At 44.9% G+C, this 6,377-nt stretch overlaps 1 long non-coding RNA gene across 1 annotated transcript; it reads right to left on the minus strand.

The window, feature by feature from the left end:
- Nucleotides 1-531: 531 nt before the first annotated feature.
- Nucleotides 532-5,537, minus strand: LOC120614950 (uncharacterized). Its single transcript, XR_005656151.1, has 2 exons — nucleotides 5,393-5,537; nucleotides 532-2,037 (listed from the first exon to the last, which is right to left on the minus strand). It is a non-coding gene; the product is annotated as an uncharacterized LOC120614950 (long non-coding RNA).
- Nucleotides 5,538-6,377: the final 840 nt, after the last annotated feature.

A 6,377-nucleotide genomic window follows, 5' to 3' on the forward strand; every position in this document is an offset into this window, starting at 1 on the left:
TGGTCAAACTGGGGTAAACCTCAGAGGAAGCTTGTACAACTAGGGCTGAACAGCTGCTTCTGCTTCAAGATTGCAGGTATTTGGGCTTATTCTCCAACCCTTGCTTGAGAAATCAATTTGGAATGGGAGACCTTGTTCTCATTTTAATGGTCTTATGGATCTCTTTACAGCTGGTTGAGCACAAAGCCAGTGGGAAATCCAGCTGGGGTGGAAAAATCTGAGGGTCAGGTGAAGAATAAATGAATGAATAGCTGGCTGAGGTGGTGCCTGGGAATGTGCTGCAGGACAGCAATCACACAGAAAAAACTCTCACACCCAGAAATGCAAATTTGATGTTTGGAGATCTTAACGAAGACTTGCTATCTGCAAGCTGGAGGCTCATGAAAGCCAATAGTGTAGTTGCAGTCTAAGTTCAAAAGCCGGAGAACCAGGGAGGCCAATCCATGCCAATCCATGCCAATGCCTCAAGGTCTGAGAACCGGAAGTGCTGCTTCTATTCGGGCTTTCAACAGATTAGATGATATCAAGGTCATTGGTTAAGGTGCTCCTCTTTATTCAGTCTACAGATTTAAATGCTAATTTCTTCCAGGAACACCCTCACAGACACACCCAGAAATAACAACTTATGAGCTGTCTGGGCATCCCGCATCTCGGTCAAATTGACAACTTGAAATTAACATCATGGAGATTTTTATATCCTCCTCACGAGATGATTTTGTAAAAGGATAAAATTAAACACAGTGTCACATTAAAATATTTGTTATACTTTAGGCATTGTGTTTAATACTCCAGATCTTGGACTCCAGGTAATATTTGTCTCAGTTCTCTTTTTTTCTCATTTCTCACCCTAGTTTCCCAGTGCATGAATCACAAAATGCCTGTCTGTGCTACACACAGTGGGGGAGGGGAGTTGTTTTTTTTTTTTTTTTTTAAAAACCTTCCGTGATCTTTTAAGCACTGCACGTGCCACCTGGGCAAATCTGCACATTTTAGACCAGCTAGCACAGAGTCTCCCCGAATGGGTAGGTAACTTGGAAATCATTTCAGTAGAAATGCAGAATGGTTAGTTGAACAACGGGCTCCCCTTTCATTATAGTTCTTATGAAAAGCTGGGCTTGGTGTGCCGTCCAGCTTTGCATTCCATTCATGTTGCAAAAAAAGTGTCAAGCAGAAAATTAAAAATACTTTTATTTCAGTTTTCAAGGATAGAGTTTCATTAAATCTCCAAGATTTAATGAAACAAAACCAACTTTGTTTTTGGGAAGCTTGCTTCTAGGTAGTATGCTATGTTGGAACCATTTCTCTTTGGAAGTGAAGAGAAAGCATTCTTGGCTCAGTAGCCAATTTCCCATTAGTTTGCTTAGCTACTGCTGAGCTCATGTGAGACCCAGGCAGTGGATGAACTTCTCCAAAATGCATGCCTTCAAATATCTGAAAGTGCTTATTTAAGCAGTAACCATGGTGTATATTTAAAATAGAAAAGTAGGCCACAAATATCTCCTTGGGGGTGGGGGAAGACTCAGTATGAAAAATCAACATTGACTCACAAGCTTCTCAAAATCTAGGTCAGTGATCATACCTGTAACGAATTCTTTGATAAATTTAGACTGACTTATAAGAAGATATGTTTTCAATATTTCAGTGGTTTTTCAAGCTGCCTTGACTTCTGTTGTCTCTAATAATGGCCACAGAGCTGTTTGCTGTCGTTTTTTCATATGCTAAAGTCAGATGCATCCAACCGCAATTGATTTTTAAATAGATGTAATCGCTCCTGTCCGAGAAAGCAGTCCACAAACCTTTCCGAACCCAATGAATCACAAGAAAACACTGCCACTGAATCTTGGTCGGTTCCTTCCAACGGCAAACCGCTTTCCAGAGAGGGTACCGGGAGCTGTGTGGTGTCCGAAGAGGAGTGGCCGTTATGGGAACTCGTGCAGCTTCCTCTCATCTTCCAGGTCAGTCACATCGGCTTTGTATTGCGTTGGGAAGATTTAGCTTTTGCTTTTGCTAGTGCTGCATTTAATCATCCTTGGTTCCCTGAAACAAGACACATTCATTCATTCAACTACTCATTCATTCATTCAGAAAGGACCATCATTTGGCGTCAATTTCTATGGCTGAGAGATCCCCAGGGTTGCTCCATTTAATATTCTGGCTCTGCAGAATGTTCTGTGCCCTTCTTGGTTCCCTGTGGATTCCTCTTAGAGTTAGGAGGCATTCGGGAGAGAGGAGGACTAGTACTTGGGAAAGGACTGGCCATGTTCCCCTGCCTCCCTCCCTCCACCCTCTGCCTTCCTTCCTCTTCCCCTTCCTACTTGTCCTTGTATGCATTCCTTCGGCAGACCTCTATCATGGACCCACCGTGGTAAGCCCTGGGGATGCAGGAGGACCGAGATACAGCCCCTAGCCCGGAGGTGCTTTCCATCCAGTGGGAAGGATGCTCAGCCAGAGAACGCTGCACACAGTGGGAACGTGTGTGCACTGCCTCACTAGAGCAGCCACACAGCTGTGCAAGCTGGGAGGAGGGCGGGCCTTGCCTTGCCTGGCAGATTCTGGGAGCCTGCCTGGAGGAGGGGGCCTTCCGGACAGATGAGTGCTGAACGTTGATAGGCTCATATTTATCTGGTGACCTACCAAAGTCATTTAGTTAAAAAGTTTATGACTAGGCTAATGGAATGTGATAACTAGAAGCCTAGCTTTCTTCAAAGCATAAAATCCTAGAATGACTTATGTTAATACATTTTGTTACAGGTATCATGGATTTTATATTGAAGATGCATAGCCTGAGCTTCTGGACAAGGCTGCACTTCTTCCACTGCTGGAATGTATTATCGGAAGCTAGATATGACCCCACAGGGGCCTATTCACGCTCAGTGGTCAAGATTAAAGAAGATAAGTTCCATAAAATGAGGAGAGATACACACTCTCAGGTATAGCGTGTGGTGATGTTCCATAGTTCGTTTAGCTGGGATATGGAGTAGCCAAGAATTACTGTTTCCTCATGTAATTCTGATCAACCCAACAGACCTCTCTGAGTACACTTCCCCACAACTGAAGGTAAGAAATCGGGAAAAAGTGTGAACTTTAACGTGGCTCTTCTTTATCGTCTTGCTGTGGCTGTTTTCCAGGGCTCTGTCCTTAGCATTTTTTCCTGTCTATGCTTTCTCACGGCTTCAGCCACACCCCTGACATCTTCATTCTTTATCTGTATTTCCACGCCCCACTTCCTGAGAGCTTCTCATAGTATTATTGCTTCATCAACAGCTTTCCTGAGTGACCAGTTGACAGTTCAAATGAAGTAGGTGCAAAACCTAAATTATTTCAGGTTCTCCCCCCCAAACTTGTTTTTCTTTCTGTGTTCCCTTAATCTGCTGACGGTGCCAGTAACTTCCTCCATCACTCAGAGCTGGAAATGTGTAATTACTGTGTGGGGGGTGGCCTCAGTCCAAATCGGGACCACTCTTTTTCCATATTCTGCCTAATGACCAGGGTTTGGACAGCACTTTGGTTAATATTTCCTCCCCGTGTTCTCCATATGTGTTCCCTTTGCCTGTCTCTCTCTCTCCTCCTTATCTCTCTTTCATCCTGTATTTCCTGGCTTATTAAACAGAAATAACCTTCATTCATTCTTCCAACAAGTAGTAGCTACACGCCTTCCCTGGATCATAGGCTCACTGGGCACTGCTGACATAGCCGTGAACTAGGCAGACAGAATCACTGACCTCGTGGGGTTTACAGTCTAGTGACCATAATAACAGACTGTGAGCATTTGTCAGGAGCCAGGCTCTAATTCAAGTACTTTATATGTATTATTTTGTTTAATTCTCATAAAACCTGTATAATACTATTATTATCTTGATTGAAATTAAGGAAACTGAATCTCAGAGAGGTGAGGGAAGTTGCCCAAGGTCTCCCAGATCGTTAGGGATGGGTTTGGGCTCCTCACACCTCCATCCCTTGTGGTCCTTTTACATGCAGCCTTTCTCTTTATTCTTATTACCATGTGTGAGTTACATCATGTTGGAATTTGTCTGATCCACTGATCCTCCATGTGGAAGGACCCAAGCGATACGTGTAAAGATACTAATGTGTTGAATAAAGCCAGGCTTCATCTGGAATTGTGTCAGTGCTTAGGGATGTAGGGCAGAGGAAGGAGATCGTGGAGTGGGGGTATTTCTGTATGTCAGAGGAAGCTGGCAGCTTACCAGAAGATTTAGATCTCCGAGGTGGCCTGAAAGTCCTTCCTCAGAATGCCACAACTGCTGTCATAACAGGGTTGTGTCATAACATGATGGAAGGGGCTGGGGGCTGGGGGCTGGAAAGTGGGAGGAAAGCACCTACTAGTTCAGTGTGTAAAATGTCAGGATTTCCTGGATATAAATGAGGCTAGTTCAGAATGTGTCCCTTTAAATTAGGGTGGAGATGTCCCTAGGTCTGTGCTGGTGATTCTGTAGCATGTTGCTTATCGCCATTGACCAAAACAGGAATCACTAACAAAGGAGCAGGTTTGGGAGCAGAAGCCATGCTGCGTCTGGAGTGAATGTAGGATGTGGGAAGGAGATATTCTCTGGGCTCAGAGAAAGAGAGCTGGGCCAGGGATTTGTGCTCATCATGGGGACCGAAGCCAGAAGAGGGAATAGGAAGGAGCATCCAGGGACAGGAAGAAGAGAGATGGGCCCAGGACAGAGCTCTGAGGGGTGAGCAGAGGAGAGTGCAGAAAGAGGAAGAGGAGGGCTCGGACAGGTAGGAGGAAATCCAGGAGGATAAGGAATTAGAAATTGCAAAAGTGAGGATGGATGTCCATTTAATGCATTTAATTAAATGTCTGCTATTCCATTTTAAATGATTTTCTAATCTGTGCCGTGTTGAAACCCTTCTCTCACACCCCTACATTTTTAGCAAAAGTCCGTTATAAATTGTTGGGGGCATGAAGGAGGATCTACAGGGTTCCACATTAAAGGCAGTGTGAGTGAGAGAGGGGACTGCCAGCAGCCCCAGGAAGCCGCCACTGGAAGTGTAAGCCCAAGTAGGACAAGGGGCCCAGGTGGGAGCAGGAGTCTAGGGAGGAGAGCACAGGTAGACCCAAGCATCACTGGAAGCAGGACTGGCCCAGCTTGGAAGTGAACGTCGGACAAATTCCCTTCCCCAGATCCAACAATGGGAAGAGGCTTGAGGAGGGGCGGGCCAGATCCCGCTGTTGAGTGCAGAGCAGCTTTCCAGGCAGGCACGCTTCAAAGTAGAAGGAAAGCCCCGATTTATGGGGATAGTAGGAGCGTCTTCCCAACCACAGTGCCTAGACTCCCTCCCCACACAGGAGATGATTAAGAATGCCCTTTGGAGGCTCATTCTTCATAATCCCCATGCAGTTCTGAAAGGTAAGTTGGGTACTTACACTTTTGACCCCTGCATACTTCTGGAAAGCTAGTGAGAGTTTTTGCAAGGATGCCCAGTCTGTTTAGTTTGATGGCAGAGTGGAGGAGCGTCTGATGTAGCTTGGGCTGCATCACGATGGAGCGCACGCCCAGCTTCTCGGTTCCTTCTTCCGGTCTGTGTGGTTTGGCTCCCTCTGGTGGCCGCTATGAGAACAAGCAGCCTAACTTTTTGGAGTGATGGAACGATGCACAGTTCCGAGAGTCTGGAACTCATTTCTCCTCGGTGCTTCCTGGAGCTAGAACTTGCCCCTCCGTGTGGGACGCATCTGAGGAAGCTGCACCTCCGATTGATGGTCATTAGGGAGATCTAGAGGACAACCGCTATGGTCGAATCAGTTTTAATAGATTATCTGTGACACGGTACCCTTGTTTTTGGCTAGAGCCCTGGGTCACATCAAAGTGAAGAAAACCCATTTCTGGCTGTAGTCATTTTGGGGGCAATGTCAAAGATGAGAATGGACAGACTAAGAGCAGATGTGGTGCAAGGATGGGTCCCAGCATGGCTCCATCTTGACAGATGGCTAGCCAGCTGCTCTCCAGCCTGTGTGGTAGGGAGAATCATCTTGTTTTTAAGTGGCAGATTTTTAATGCCAATGATAAATGCATTACATTACAGGATCTTGTCAGAAGGTTCTAGCAAATGGGCAATCCAGGTTTTCATGACTAGCGTATGAAGCTTTACCTCTGATACTTTCATAAACCTCTAAATATTTGGGGTAAATGAAACAATGATTTATTAATTTTTTTTTAAATAGCTCTCCAGAAAGATGAAAAGACAAAATTCACAGTGAGCACAGAAAATAGGAATTAACTAAGAATAAATTTAACAAGAAGTGTGCAGGATCTTTATTTTTATAAAATTTTCAGAATTACAGAAAATAAGCTTTCAGTATACAGAGAGACATATCATATTCTTGGATGAGGCAACTCAATGTTGTCAAGCTA

Source organism: Pteropus medius, unplaced genomic scaffold (assembly GCF_902729225.1).
Source record: "Pteropus medius unplaced genomic scaffold, Ma_sr-lr_union100, whole genome shotgun sequence".
In the NCBI taxonomy this organism is placed as follows: Eukaryota; Metazoa; Chordata; class Mammalia; order Chiroptera; family Pteropodidae; genus Pteropus; species Pteropus medius.